At 43.3% G+C, this 16,390-nt stretch overlaps 1 pseudogene; it reads right to left on the bottom strand.

Annotated features, from left to right (window-relative positions):
- The window catches only part of LOC131746464 (RAD52 motif-containing protein 1-like), a 37,029-nt pseudogene extending 21,107 nt beyond the window's left edge, over window positions 1-15,922 (bottom strand).
- Window positions 15,923-16,390: the final 468 nt, after the last annotated feature.

Raw genomic sequence — 16,390 nt, 5'->3', positions numbered from 1 at the left:
CATTATACTGTCATCTATTAAGTGTGCAGTAGCGTTATGTCTAAAAAAAACCACTGTAGACATCTTAATTAAAAATACTTTATTGCTGGGAATTCCCTGGTGGTCCAGTGGTTAGGACTCGGTGCTTTCACTGCTGGGGGCCCGGGTTCAGTCCCTGGTCTGGGAACTAAGATACTGCAAGCCACGTGGTACAGGCCAAACAAAACGAAACAAAAACCAAAAAACAAAAACTCTGTTGCTTAAAATGTTAATCATCATATGACAACGCAGGGTTGCCACAAACCCTTCAGTTTATAAAAAACACAGTATGTGTGAAGCACAATAAAGCGAAGTGCAGTAAAACGAGGTATGCCTGTACTTAGGATTCTGTTGGTCTGGAGGTCTTTTTCTGAATAATAGAACCTCTGCCACCAAACAGGGGTTCCTGCCTCTGGGAGAGGGGCAGAAAGAGCAAGGCCGAAGGCAGGGAGGATGTCTTTTGGAGGAGGGACCTGACTTTAACAGGTGTTTGGTACACATTCGGTAAAGACTATCAAGCAGTTTACGAGAACAACACATTAGGGGCAGATGCCAGGGCCAAGGCCCGTCTCTAATGCTGGGGCAACCCTATGAGGGTGGGGTAGCGGCAAGGAAGCCTTGGTTTCCAATTTCCATCTGGAGCTGCATTCAGTCTGCGAGTGAGAGGGCCACAAAGCCTGCACATGGGGGCAGAAGCCCAGGACAACACCCATGACAACAGCTTTCACTGGTGGCAGGACAGGCCCTTTTATACAGAATCTTTAATCCTGAAACCACATCAGGAGAAAGACACTATCTCTTTGCATAGGTGAGGAAGCAGAAGTTCAGAGAAGTGAGGCAACTTGCTTAAGGGCACAGGTGCCAGCTGGCAGAGTAGAGAAGCAAACCCAAAGACCTGTGTGTGTTCCCCTCCCCCTCTCCACATTGCTTCCCTGCCATTCCTACTCAAAACAGATGATTACTTTCTCCATCCGCCATTCTTCCTGCCCCAATGTGCAGAAACAGCAGTGACCTTGGCTCTGGTTTCCTGGGCATTCTAGGCTCTTGTCTGGGCTCTGATTTCCTAGAGTGCCGAGAACATCTTGGCTGTAGGGACAAATCTGCTGCTTGCAGATTTCTTGCAGCCACAAGAAGAGGAGCCCATGGCTCCTCTCAAGAGTTTTGCTGATTGATTTGAACTTGACTTTGAACCTGGTTGTAGATAGAATTAAGTTTTTTCATAGGTCTCTCTTTCCATTTGGTTTCCTCTTCTGTTTCTAATTACTAAGTTCGTAATTATTCCATTTGTTCTTTTGTAGTTTGGGGACTGTTATTTTTTGTTGTTGCTGTTTTTTTTCAGCAACGTGAATATTGTTCTATGTACACCCCATCAGCTTCCTGGAAGCTGCACTCTTCTTCCTGATGTTTCTAGAGAGACAGTTTGTTTCAGTTCTGGTGTTGCTGGCTATTAAAAGTTTATTCTCTTTGTCTCTGTCTCTGCCCATCTCTTCTTACAGCATTCTCAATCTACGAATTAATTCATCCATTGATTAAGCCATTTATCTATCTAACTATCCCTTATTCCTCCATGCATGCCAGGGCTCTGAATTAGGAAAGATTAAGATGCTTGGCTAAGGGATGTAGACTGCTCATGCTTTCCCATAGTCATGGAAACCAAAGAGAGTTAAAACAAAAAGGGAAAATTCAGTTAATCTTAAACCTTGTATAAATTTATAGCTTCTCTTTCTTCCCCTAAAATGTTCTCTCTTCTTGTCTGTGTTGGAGACAGAGAAGAAGGAAAATCAGACTTATGAAAATCAGACTGGGGGTTTTGACCCCACAACTAGACTTCCAATCTAGAGGGCAGATTTATAAGGTCGAAGAAAGGAGGGTGGCAGCCCAAGGATCCTGAGAGGAGGTAGTCAGGGGCAGGAGTCGCTGTGATGGCTGCTGCTCACCACCACTCCTGGTTGCCCACAGGCGACGGCTTGGGAACCATTGCTAGTCCTTGATCAGCTTGTTCCTGGTCTTTCGCGTTGTTACTGGATATTCATTCCTGAGTCCAATAAGCGGTCTTGGAGTGGGAAGTCCCTGGAACCCTCTCCAGGAGCTGATCTGCCTCTCTTCATGGCCCAGCAAGAGAAGGCAGGACAAGATGCTGGTGCCTCAGGATCTGCAGTTTCTCTGCTTCCCGCTGTGCTCCCAGAATATTCTGGCTTGATTTCAAATCCTGACTTCACCACTAATTTACTGTGTTATGTTGAGCAAATTACTTAACCTCTCCACTTAAGCCTTAGTTTCCACATTTGTAAGATGTAGAAATAGTACTAGTGATTACCATGGGCTGGCTAGTGATGCCTGGATTGGCCTGCTCATTCTTCAGTCCTCCGTCCTTTTGGGCTGCCTTCTTGTACTACAGAGCCTGGAAAGGCAAAATCTACATTTTTTGGATGCCCTTGCAGCCAGGGTTAGGGATACAATGAAGGGTCTGCTAATTAAAGACCCTTGTGCGGGATTTGGTAGGCCACGTGAGCAGGAGGCACAGAACTTCTTCCTGGCCCTTCTGCTGATAAGCAAGGGTGCAGGAATGAGAGGCTTTGCAACAGCGCTCCAGTGTTGGTCCCTGCCTCCTGGGGTGAATGGTAGTTATAGGGACAGCAGTGGGGGTCAAGGATCCTTGACTCTGGTTTCTGAGGGCTGGCTCACAGCGATGGGGCTGTGCTGGGGACTCAGTAGTTCTAGTGTCAGCCTCAGGTGACCACCTCCCAGAGTTGGCCAGTCTTATTATTGTGGATAGCAGTCCTGGGCACCTAGATGAGAACCTGCTCTTCCAGCCCTTCCAATGACTTTGCAGCGCCTAATTTCCTTCATGACATCCCTTCCTGCTTAAAAGACCCAGAGTTGTTCCAGTTTATTGTACTGAATCCCGACTGATACAAATACCTCTTGGGTTTGCTCTAAGAACTCAGGGAGGTCACGAGAGGACAAAGCAGCAGGCCCTGACATGAGGTTAGTTTAGTCAGCATTTAATAAACATTATCATCATTGCTGTCACCATTATTCCATTCCAAATGTGTGTCCATCTTGGCCCTTGGGATGCAGCTGAAAATGATAGGCTTCATCCTCCAAAAGATCTTATGATCCAGAGGACTTAAAATGAGATTCATTTTTATGACTGATTTTTAATGATCAATGATAGTTCTTTTAAAATAGTACTCTATTGCTTTCTTCGGAAAAATTAAAAGCTGGTCAACCAACACCACCAGTTCCCTCATTTTAATTGTTTTATACCTATGAGTACCAAAGCCTGGGAATCTCTGTCCGAGATGTCATCCCCAGTCCCCTGACATGAGAGCCTAGTTCTCAGAGACCAGGCCTCATGGCTCTGGGAGCAGACCCTGAGCTTTGTGAGCCAGGAGAGCATAACTCCTTCTGTTACTCACCCTTGACCCAGTGACTGGCAAGACCAGGTCTCAGGGAAGCAGGATGAATGAATGAACAGCGAGGTGCCTTGCCTGACACTGCTTTCCCGGCCCTGCATCTAGGCCAGTATTTTTCAACCATGCCTGGCATTAGAATCATCTGGGAGCTTTAAAAAATTCTGATGCCCAGGATTCCACTCCAGAGGTCATGATTTAATTAGTCTGGGGTGTACTCCTGACCTTTGTATTTTTTAAAGTCTCTTTGATCACCTGTCATTGGCCTTAATAATCACTTCCTGCAGGACTCAATGCTGTAAGAATTAGCTACACGTATGTACAGCTATTAGAATGAATTGCTGAGGTCCCAGTCATTGGCCGAGAGGCAGCAACATCAACCAGTTTAAGTTTAGTCTTCCTTTATTGCCTTTCCCATCCTTGGAGGGGCAGGCATCACAAGGTGTTGGGTGAAGACCCAGTGACCCAATGAGTTCACAGAGGTTCCTCTTTTCCCCCTTTATTTCCAGGATCTGCCTCTTGGGCTTCACTGAAGCTGTCCCCCTGGCACTTGCCAAAGAACTTGGTTCATTTTGACTTGGGAGTGGCGGGAGTGAAATCCTTAGGAAAGACAGCCTCTGTGCAATCCCCCGCTCTTCAGGAACAGGTAGACATGTTGCTATTATTGTTTAAAAATGTTTATTGCTGGAGCCTTTCATGTGTTCCTCATGTAGAGAGAGGAGTTTTGCGCATTTCCATTTTGCTTCAGCAGCAGTCTCGGGTTATGGGAGCTGGCTCCTTCCTGTCCCGGGCAGCTTGGTGGCAGTAGCTGGAATCAACTCCAGTCACTGTAGTCAAGGTTTCACACCTGGGCTGGGGAATCAGAGATGGAAAAGAGCCAGGTCCTGCCTTCCAAGTGTTCACAGCGTAGTCCAACAGGGCAATAATTACAGGGCAGCAAGGGTAACTGCAAACCCAGAAGCATTAACAGGGCAAAGGCAGATGGTGGGGAGAACCGACTCACTCTTTCCAGGCTGAGTAACGCTGGAGTCTTCAACGGAGAATGGACATTTGCCAAGTGGAGAAGGAGGGGAAGGGCATGCCTGACAGAGGGTACAGTATTGGCAAAAGCACAGAGGCAGGTGTGGGGCACACAGAGGGAGGGACAGCAGCAGAAGTCGGAAGAGGCCAGGCTGTGAAGGTCCGCCCAGCCAGGCTCAGGAGCTGGAATTTGGTTCTGGGGGTATGAGAAGCCATGAAGTGTTTTTTAAAAGAATTTTTAAAAAAATTTTATTGAAATATAGTTGATTTACAATGTTGTGTTAGTTGCAGGTGTACAGCAAAGTGATTCAGTTTATATATATATATATTCTTTTGTAGATTCCTTTTAAAAAAATATTATTTGGTTGCACTGGATCTTCGTTGCGGCATGTGGGATCTTTAGTTGCTCATGCGAGCTCTTAGTTGCAGCATGGGGGATCTTCTAGTTCCCTGATCAGGGATTGAACCTGGGCCTCCTGCAATGGGGGTCTTAGCCACTGGACCACCAAGGAAGTCCCTAGATTTTTTTCCATTATAGGTTATTACAAGATATTGAGTATAGTTCCCTGTGCTATACAGTAGGTCCTTGTTGTTTATCTATTTTATATATAGTCGTGTGTTAGTCCCAAACTCCTAATTTATCCCCCCCCTTCCCCTATGGTACCATAAGTTTGTTTTTGAGTCTGTGAGTCTATTTCTGTTTTGCAAATAAGTTCATTTGTATCATTTTTTTAGATTCCAAATATAAGTGATATCATATAATATTTGTCTTTGTCTGACTTACTTCACTTAGTATGATCATCTCTAGGTCCATTCCTGCCAAATGGTATTTCATTCTTTTTTATGGCCCAGTAATATTCTATTGTGTACACATACCACATCTTCTTTATCCATTCATCTGATGATGGACACTTAGGTTGTTTCCATGTCTTGGCTATTGTAAATAGAGTTGCTATGAACATTGGGGTGCATGTATCTTTTTGAATTATGGTTTTCTCCAGATATGTGCCGAAGATTGGGATCACTGGGTCATGTGGTAGGTCTATTTTTAGTTGTCTGAGGACCCTCCATACTGTTCTCCACAGTGGCTGCACCAATTTACATCCCCACCAACAGTGCAGGAGGCTCCTTTTTTGCCATGGAGGGTTTTAAGCAAGGCAATAAATTACTAGGATTTGCCTTGTGGTGGGATTCCAGGCAGGACCAGCATGGCGGAGGGCACAGGTGTGGATTCAGATGGCCCAGAGTCTGGGACTTCCCTGATGGTCCAGTGGTTAAGACTCCTGGCTTCCATTGCAGGGGGAGTGGGTTCAATCCCTGTTTGGGGAAGATCCCAAATGCCTCACAGTGAGGCAAAAAAAAAAAAGTAGGTCAGATGGCCCAGATTTTTTTTTTTTAACATCTTTATTGGAGTATAATTGCTTTACAATGGTATGTTAGTTTCTGCTTTGGCCCAGATTCTTATCCCAGCTGTGCTGCGTGAATGACCAACTGTCCTTGGACTTGTCTCACTTCTTTGACCCTCATTGTCCTATAAAATGGGTATGATGATAAGTTATAATACTGTCCCAAGACTGTCCAGAGGCACAGATAGAGCAGGGGATATAAAGGAAACGTGAGAAATTGTGCTTGAGCAACTGTGCCTATTTTTGATGCTGGGGTACAGGGTTTAGAATCCTTCTAAGTGCCAGAAAGGAAGAGGGGAAATATGAAGGGAGCTGGCTGTACTCAGCATGGCAGCAGATGTGAGGCTTTCCAACCCCCTGTAAAATCTGTGCTTCCCCCCACCCCTCTCTTGCAAGGCTTCTGTCCCCACTGTAGGTGGCTTGTCTGGGATATTTTCCAGGCAGAATCCACTTCTAGGGGACACACTGACTCCTCAGACTAACTGGACATTTCTCCTTCCTTCCCAGAGAGGGATGGACGATAGGCAGTCTGCTCTTGGGAGCTTCCAATGACGTGACTGCTTGCCTGGTGTGAGGGATGTGTAAAAGTGACATGCTTGTGCCCCGAAGAACTTCAGGGCTCCAAGGACGCTCAGGCCAAAATCAAAGGAAGTTAAGAAATATAGCCAGGCTTCTTACTGAGGTCACTGGTTTAGATAGTCACAAATGGGTTAACATTTTGTTTATATATCAATAAAATAAACAAATTAATTTGGGGGAACAAAATTTTATTCCAAAATGCTGGAATAGATTTTCTTCTTAGTTCTTTCTTTCTTTTTTAGTTTTTTCTTAGTTCTTTAAAACAAATAAGGGGGAAAAAAACCCAAAAGAAACAGGAAGAAAAGAATATCTGGCTTTAGGTTAACTCTACTCAAGAATTATTAGCGTATTTTTGCAGAATATTATAATTATCAAAATAATATCTTTTGGGTTGCCAGACATCTGTGATGAACATTTAACATTTAATCCTCACAGTAACCTTATGTGATAGATATATTACCCCATTGTACAAATGAGGAAACTGAAGCACAGAGAAGTTATATAACTTGTCCTAAGTCATCAAGCTAGTAAGAAGCAGAGCTGGAATTTGAACTCAGTTCTGACTCTAAAGCCTGTGTTTAACCTGAATAAAAAAAAAAGGGGGGGCAGTTTAAAACATCTATTACTTTAACCTTAATTTTGAGAGCACTAATTATAAAAATACCTTTTCAAACTTCATTTACCCATCTGGGAAAGCCTCTATGAGAATTATATTTTCTCTTTTTATTTATTTATTTCTCTTTTTATTTATTTTTTCCTTAATCATCTCCCATGATAAATATTTGATTAGCCTATGGTCATGAGACTTTAGAGATTTTTTAAAATATTGCAGGAAAATCAGTAAAAATGATGGAGGAAGGACATCTGAAAATTCATCCCTCCATACAAGCAACAATAACAGTAACAACAACAACAAAACTGGCAAAAATGGTCAGAATCAACTTTTTCTGAACTCTGGAAATTTAACCAACAGGCCTGCAGCAAATTGGAGAGCAATTTATTCAAGGAAAACAAATTAATTACTGTAAGAACAATGAGATCTGTGTTGCTTTAACTTGTCCTTGACCTTTGCTCTCCATGCCAGTGGTAGCCTTGAAAAATAGCCCCCATCCCTGGTACCAGAAGGAGCAGCATGGACTGGGAAGGCAGTCAAAGCCTCATTCCCAAAGAACTGTCATTGTTTGACATGTCTGGTGGTCCCCTGGAAGACCTCACTTGAAAGCCTTGCCTTTGATCTGACTGAGAGCTGTCTAGTGAGAAAAGCCTCTCCTCAGGTGGCATTCCTGGAAAACATTTTCAAGCAAATATTTTAACATGGAGGTTGCATGAGGCAATAGATAACAGTTTGGGGCAAAAAACAGCCCAACCGAAAAGCTTAAAAAGAAAAGCCGAGGAATGAGATGTCCACAGAGACTTTGAAATGTTCCAAAGTATTGCTGGGAAACTGGAAGACCACAAGACATATTCCTGGGAATCTAGGAAAATAACTGCTGGCATTGATAAATGAGTTCAGCAAGGTGGTAGGATATAAGATCAATATTATTACTACACACCAGCAATGAGTAATCCAAAAATGAAATTAAGAAAACAATTCCATGTGTAACAGCATCAAAAGAAATAAAATACTTATGGAAAAATTTAACCAAGTAAGTGCAAGATTCACACTGAAAAGTACAAAACTGTTGAAAGAAATTGAAGAAGATCTAAATAAATATAAAGACATGCTGGATTCATGGACTGAAAGATAATCTTACTAAAATTTCACTACTTCCCAAATCGACCTATGGTTCCATTGCAATTCCTATCAAAATCCAAGCTGACTTCTTTCCAGAAACTGCCAAGCTAATTCTAAAATTCATATGGCAATTCAAGGAAACAGAATAACCAAAACAATGTTGGTAGAGAACAAAGTGGGAGGACTCACACATCCTGGTTTCAAAACTCACTTCAAAGCTACTGCAATCACAGTGTGGTACTGGAATAAAAACAGACATGTAAATCAATGGAACAGAACTGACAGTACGGAAATAAACCCTCATATTTATGGGCTATTGATTTTCAACAAGGGTGCCAAAACAATTCAATGTGGAAAGAACAGTCTTTTCAAATGATGCTGGGACAACTGTACATCCACACACAAAATAATGAAGCTGGACTCCTCCTACACGTCACACCATATATGAAAATTAACTCCAAATGGATCAAATATCCAAATGTAAGAGCTAAGGTTATAAAACTCTTAGAAGAAAACACAGGAGTAAATCTTTATGACCTTGCATTAGACAACAGTTTCTTAGATAGGATACCAGAAGCACAAACAACCAATGGAAAAATAAATGAATGGGATTTTATAAAAATTAAAAAGTGGGGCTTCCCTGGTGGTGCAGTGGTTGAGAGTCCGCCTGCCGATGCAGGGGACGCGGGTTCGTGCCCCGGTCCGGGAAGATCCCACATGCTGCGGAGCTGCTGGACCCGTGAGCCATGGCCACTGAGCCTGCGCTCCGCAATGGGAGAGGCCACAACAGTGAGAGGCCCGCGTACCGCAAAAAAAAAAAAAAAAAAAAATTAAAAAGTTTGTGCTTCAAAGGACACTATCAAGAAAGTGAAAAAACATATAAAATGGGAGAAAATACTACAGGTGGGAAGAATAAGATGCAGTTGGGAGAAGAAAAGTATAGTAGTTGCTGGATGTGACAATCTCAAAATTTTGAACTATTACAAATAAAACAGCCACCATAAATCACCCCAAAGGCAGACCCAAGTTATTTTTCTTTTTAGCGCTTAAGCCTTTCTAAATCTGAGAAGCTGCCAGGATGCTAGTACACAGCAAAAAGCGATGACAACACCCTGAAGTGTGCAAGCTTTTGTGTGTACCTAGCTATCTAAAGGAAACCAGTGCTAGTTGACCGGGGGAGCATTAGGGCGGCTCGGCGACCACAGCTCAATTTGCCTTCCTAGTGTGGCCACACCTCCCTCACTGATAGTCTCAACAATGGGGTAAGTAATTCAATAGGGAAAAGGATTTGATTTTCCTCTTATTCTCTCTTAGTGTTTATGTTCTTGGTATAATATTGATGTATTACCACAGACAAGCCAGCATGTGAATGTGCTCTGTCTGGTTAAGTTATATAGCCTTTCTACATTGTAGAGTCCTTCAGTTTCTGAAATCATGGAGCTTGTATTGTTAGAACCAATGAAGTGACTCAAAGAATTTTTAAAAATAAGCCATCAGTCTGGACCTGCATAGGTGAATGAAGGAGAAACACTTTCAAGTCAGAAAAAAAAGTATACTTAACATTTAGGATTATCAACCACTGCTGGTTTTCCATAATATAGTTCATGCCTGATTTTATCTGAAAGAGATATGATTACTACCACCATTCCAAAAGTGGTACTTTATTAATTAATAAGCTCTTGGCTCATCTTTGAGGTAGATTTCGGACTTAAAATAGACTACCACCTGCTAACTACTTCACCTGATGTTTATCAATAACAAGGAGGCTTCATTCAAGAAAGCTACTGACTTATAATTACCGGAAACCTGGTGATGAATCAAGGTTTTGTGGGGCCTGAACCTCATCTACTTTGGGAAATCCTATCTAATAAAAACTTGCAAAGTTATGAACACAAAAATCGCTAGGACCCCTCTCAAGACCTTGGAAGGGACCTATGCAAGTGAACAGCCCTGAAGCCAATGCTTCATTGAATTCATGATAAATCCACCTCAGCTGGGGCCCTTTTCCAAACTTATTTAATGCAGGCAACTTATAAACACCCCAGTAATACGTCATTATAGGTAGTAAAATGACTTAACTCGAGGGTGGCATCTTCACTTGGTGGCTTGCCCTTGGAAAGAGATGCAATACAGTTTATATCTCACCATGGCAAATGTTTCCTGAAGCAAATTAGCTTTGTCTGTTAGAAAGACTTAGCCCAAAACAAAGACTTACTATACTGTGACAATCTTCTGAAAGTAACTGTGAATGAGTTTTACGAGTACAGTACTAATTTATTTCCAACACCAGATAGTTCTGATTCGTTCACTACCTTTTTCTGTCATTTAAGAGGAACACAAATTCAAAAGGAACAAGTTGGTGCCTCTTCCATTACAAATCTTTTCTAACCTACCACCCATTTTCTAGTTCATCACTCCCCTTCCTCACCTTGTTACCCTGCTGCATAGATGCTAGAATGGCTCTCATATATGTTTTCTCATCAACATCCATCTTTCTCTATCCAGTATGAAAGCTTCTTGGGGACAAATTCCCTGCCCTATGCGTCTTTGTATCCCCAGCACTTAGTACAGTGCTGACACACAGTGGGCATGGCACTCAGTGAATGTTTTTGAATGAATTCATTAATTTTTAAACTGATTGACTGATTCATTTCCACAGTGTATTTTCCTGTGTTGCCCACATAACTGTACTGAAACTCTGATTCTATAAGGAACTCTTGGTGTTATAGGATGTTTAGGAAAGGGGGTGAGTTTAAGATGCTGTATTGATGCTACTAAAACCTCCCGGTGAAGGGACCTCATGAGCCTGCGCTCCGGTGTGCTGGCAAAAGAAAAACTGACCCTTGGTGCTCTCTCGCCAAGGTAGGCATCAGCAAACTAACAAGGGAAACGAAGGAATTCTAAAGCTTAAGGTGCTGTCAGGTATTGCCTAAGATAGAAACCTATATGGTCAGGCAAAAAGTTCTGCCCAGGGCTTTAGTTGCTTAGCAAAAATGATGATGTATCTGAAAAGCTGAGTTTCAGAAAGAAAGGAAAAAAGAGAAATCCCACTCCCTCACCTCACCCCCCACACATACTGGAAAACACACCTTCCTCCAACTTATCCAAAGGTTGCTCAGCCATGCCAACTCCAGGACTCCTGCACTCGTGGGAGGGCAACACCATCTGTAACGCAAAGAAGAACTTCAGGCTTTGCTTCTGTAGTGGTGTCACAATATCTTCATTTTCCCTTTCTTCAAGGTTAGAAAGATCCTGAAGCTGTTAGGATTTTGAATTAAAGGCTAGACTTCAAAATATTCTGTTGTTAGAAATAAAAACTAAACTCCAGCAATCCCAGGTAATAGTTTAGGTATGCTATAGCTTCAAAATCAAGTGAGACTTGCAAATGAATGACTAGATAATGGACTATTTTTAAAAATATATACCATACAAATACTGGAGAGAATTATGGACACCACCATCCAAACCATTGAGATTTTCACTAATTCTCAGTGGCAGGCCAATGCTCAGATACTTCCATGTGGAAGCCTCTCACATCTCCTCCCCATAGCCCTGTTCTATTCTTCTCTCTAAAGTCTACGAGTCCAATGTTGAAAGGAGTCTGGTTAGTCAAAGAAAATCTACAGGGTTTACCTTGATGATCCTTTTTGACCACCCATGGAAACCAAAGTAGTAATTTACCAATTCTTGCATCTGGAGCTGTTTAAGGCAAGTGTATTATGTTGAACAGCCTTATGTCTGGTGCCGAGACGAACCTAAAGATATAAAAGACCTACAAATATCACAACCCTACATAGACACTTATTTTGGATATACCTGAGATTTATCAATACCAATTTCATAGAGTGGTTGTGAATATTTAGTAGGACATTTTAAGCAATGAGTTCACAGTGAGCCCTAAATAAATGTTATTTATTATTTTTAAGTCAGTACTTTTCTGCATCATTTCCAGGGCCCCTGATTAACTGGAAGGTTCCCTGACCTTTGGTGGTGCAAGTGATGTTGAAAGCAACCAAGGAAGCCCAGCAGAAGCCTATCATGGGGCTGGGGGTAAGCAAAGGAAGTGAACGGTTTTAGTCGTCTCATCCTGTAGCTCCTGCTTGAGAATATGACCTGAAGAGGAGACAAGATGGACCTGCCACTGAATTAGAACCTTAATCTGTAGCACCCCTCCCGAAGTTACTAACCCCTGTTAGAAGAGGAAATACGTATACCAGCATAAATGTAAATAAAGCAACCAAAAGAATTAGAGGTTCATCTGCATTAACAAGCTTCTCTGAGAGTGCAAGTATTTCCAGTCTTAACTCTCTAAATAACTTACATATTACTGTGAACTTTTTACATCACTAGTTCTTTCTTAAATGTCTACTTCCACTTTGAACAGGGTGTAGTGTACAGTCATAAAAATTCAAATAATACAAATAAAGTCAAAGCATTGTTAATTCTTTATTGATTTGTTTGTGCATCTTCCTCTGTCACTAGTTTATGAGCTCCTTAAGTGCTTGAAGGAACCATATATTATTCTTTCCTTGTTACCAGAAACAAGCATAGATCTTGGCATATAACAGAGGAGTGATGGTCTGTTGACTGAGTGAATTAATGAGTACATAAGAAAATGAAATTACTTTCTCTAACTGAAGCTGCCTACTGGGAAGGAGAAATGAAGACTAATTTTTAAATGTTGAGTGTCACATGGGAGGCTAGGCCCTGTATGGGGAGTCATAATGGAGCTGTCCTAACAATTAGGAAGCTTCAGAAGGGCTCTGAGCCCCTGGGTAGTAGAGACAGTTGACATCTGGGATAACCTTGCCACAGTTCTTGCTGGCAAACATTTCCCTTCGTGCTGAGAAAAACTCAGATACATTAGGCCTTTCCTTCATTTTATGTTAAGATGTTATTCTCTTTTCTGTATTTATAAAAAATACAAGGGGGCTTCCCTGGTGGCACAGTGGTTGGGAGTCCGCCTGCCGATGCAACGGACGCGGGTTCGTGCCCCGGTCCGGGAGGATCCCACGTGCCGTGGAGCAGCTGGGCCTGTGAGCCATTGCCGATGGGCCTGCGCGTCCGGAGCCTGTGCTCCGCGGTGGGAGGGGCCTCAGCAGTGAGAGGCGCGCGTACTGAAAAAAAAAAAAAAAATACAGGGCAAAAAAGATAAGTATGTATACCTGCCAATGAATAAAAGAACACATAATTGGAACTTCCCTGCTGGTGCAGTGGTTAAGACTCCGTGCTCCCAATGCAGGGGGCCCGGGTTCGATCCCTGGTCATGGAACTAGGTCTCACATGCATGCTGCAACTAAGAGTTTGCACGCCACAGTTAAGGTGCCTGCGAGCCACAACTAAAGGAGCCTGCCTACTGCAACTGGGGAGCCCTTGAGCCGCAACTGGGGAGCTCTTGAGCCGCAAGTAAGGAGCCCGCCTGCTGCAACTAAGACCCGGTACAACCAAATAAATAAATAAATAAAATTGAAAAAGAACGCATAATTAAAGTAGGTAACAATTTCGGGTGGGTGTGGGTAGTAAACTAAGGCTCTGCATGAAATAAAGAAATCTAATACGAATGCCCTTTCCTCTCAACTCTATAGTGACTTGTAGAACATTTTCTTCATTACTCTATCAGTGACGGGCTTTATGCTATGAAAATCTAAGAACCTAAGCTTATGCAATGGTCTTAATGTCCAATATAAGAAAAGAACTCATTACTCACAACTGATACCAAGTAACTGTTTCATAATCTTTCCAGGACCATCTGTAATATCTGAGTGGTTATGTGAAATGGTCGCAGGGTCCGCAAATTAAAGAATGCCTGATACAAAATCATTTCAATCCCAGGGAGTACAGCCAGGATTGAAGAGGGTGTTAAACAGGGTACAGAAGTGGGAGGTAGTGTACATGGAGTCACATCTGAGGAGAGTTCTCAGATTCAATAAAGTTGAAATCAGTGAGTAAAGAAATATGGGTGAGAATAGGCAGCAAGGTCAGTAGGAAGTAGCCAGAGCAAGAAGCCAATCAGAGAAGACACACCAGTATAAAGTGAAAGGTCTGGGAAATGTAAGCCTCACTCACTTATTCAGAGGAATTGAAAAGGTCCTTGAAAAAGGAATGGTGGCTGAATGAAGGCACATCATGAACTGTTAATTCTGGGGAAGTAAAATTGGATGGCATGTTAATATGGAATCAGGTTTCTACAATGCATTAAACAATATTTTAACCATTTTCTGGAATCTGAAGGGAGTTCTGAATAGGCAGTTTCAGAGTGATGATGATGATGAAGCCTCCTTTATGTTACATCTGACAAGTTTGTCAAGCTCGGGACTCCCCTGCTGGCACAGTGGTTAAGAGTCCGCCTGCCAATGCAGGGGACACGGATTCGATTCCTGGTCCGGGAATATCCCACATGCCTCAGAGCAACCAAGCCCGTGTGCCACAACTAGTTCTGAACCTGTGCTCTAGAGCCCGTGAGCCACAACTACTGAAGCCCGCATTCCTAGAACCCGTGCTCCGCAACAATAGAGTTCATCGCGATGAGAAGCCCACGCACCGCAACGAAGAGCAACCCCCGCTCGCCGCAGCTAGAGAAAACCGGCGCGCAGCAACAAGAGCCAACAGAGCCAAAAATAAATAAATAAATAAATTAATTAAATAAATTATCAACCTCATACATTTAAAATCCACATAAAAGTAAATATAAGAAAGACTCTTGTGAAGATTTCTTAAATTAAGGGGCAGCATAAAATGACATGGGGTTTAACATCAGTTAAGTTTGGGTTTGGCCTCTAGTTTCCACATTTACTGTCATGAGCCTTAAGTAAGTCACTTAACCATCCTGAGTTCGAGTTGCTTCATCTAAAAAAAAGAAAGAAAGAACTGGGGAACTGGGGGATCAGTGGAGCAGTGCATCTGAAAGCATTCTGTACACCACAGTGCTGTACAAACGCTGGCTCCCCCCCCCCCCCCCGCCCCGGGATCTTAGTTCCCCGACTAGGGATTGAACTCGGGCCCTCAGCAGTGAAAGTGCAGAGTCCTAACCACTGGACCTCCAGGGAATTCCCGAAGGCCTATTAGTTTTAAATTCAGCACTTCATCCCTGTAGACCGAGGAATTCCACATTTGGACACACCTTCACTGGACGTGTCTGAAAAAGCTGCTTCTAGTCGCATGCCTTTTGGGATCTGTGGGCATCCCTTGCTGAATAAAACTTGATGGCATACAACCCAGGACCGGTCACTGCTGCGTTTGGGAAGGTTCGGACCGAATACAGAAGGCCAAACTGGGAGAAGACTGTGAACAGAGAATGCTGTAGGATGGTCCCATGCTAAGTAAGTGCAGGAAATTTCACGCCCAGGAAACCAAACCGCCCACTCCCTTATATTCCCCCAGCCCTTCGCCACAGGGCAACTGTGATGAGCCTGCAACTAACTCCAAAGACTTCTCATTTCATGAAGAAGGTTCCCTCTGAAATCCTAAGCTTCGAGAAACATTAGGAGGCAATGCCCTCTGTTGAGAACTATCTCTCAAAAATCTATGTGTGCGAGCTGACTGCTCAGGTCGTCTCTAGAACTAAGATTCCTCTCAGCGGAGACCACAGGCACATGAGGTGCTGAAGGGGCGCCCAGTTCCTCCATCCCTCCCTCCGCCCCGGCTCGGCTTACTTGCAAGGCCTCGGTCGTGGGTCCAGAGCTCAGCTCCCACACCAGCAATGTTTTGTCACCCCCGATGGGAACCGTAAAAGGTACAAACTCCACCATCCTACCAAGACCGCGCATGCGCGGCTCGGGGCGCAATGGGACTACGCCTGCGCACGCGCGCTCGCGCTTTTAAAAAACGGGAGCCTGAGGGGTGGAGCCAGCTTGGTGGGAGTGGGACGAGGGCGGTGCTCGGACCTCTCCCTCGCCCCTCCCACTCCGGGCTTGTCTCTGCCTCCAGTTCCTCTTCCGCAACCCCCGCGGCCAGAAGTCTTGGAGTTTAGCGCTTCTATTCAAGTGTATTTTTAGCGTAGAGTTCAAAGTATGTGTTTACAGGACCGAATGCTGCGGACATCTTTATAGCAGCTGGCTTCATCTTCCAACTCCCAGAGACTAGAGTACTAAATAGCGCTAGCTATCCACTGAACTTTAAAAATTTACATTTCCCGACTCTGTGTGAGAAATGCCCAACAAAGATGCAATCCTTCGACTTGAGTGTTTTCATGAGTCCTAAATATGCAAATCAAGGTA

This window comes from Kogia breviceps, chromosome 19 (genome assembly GCF_026419965.1).
Source record: "Kogia breviceps isolate mKogBre1 chromosome 19, mKogBre1 haplotype 1, whole genome shotgun sequence".
Classification (NCBI taxonomy): Eukaryota; Metazoa; Chordata; class Mammalia; order Artiodactyla; family Physeteridae; genus Kogia; species Kogia breviceps.
The sequence above is the reverse complement of the archived record's forward strand: the minus strand, read 5'-3'. Positions and strand labels throughout refer to the sequence as shown.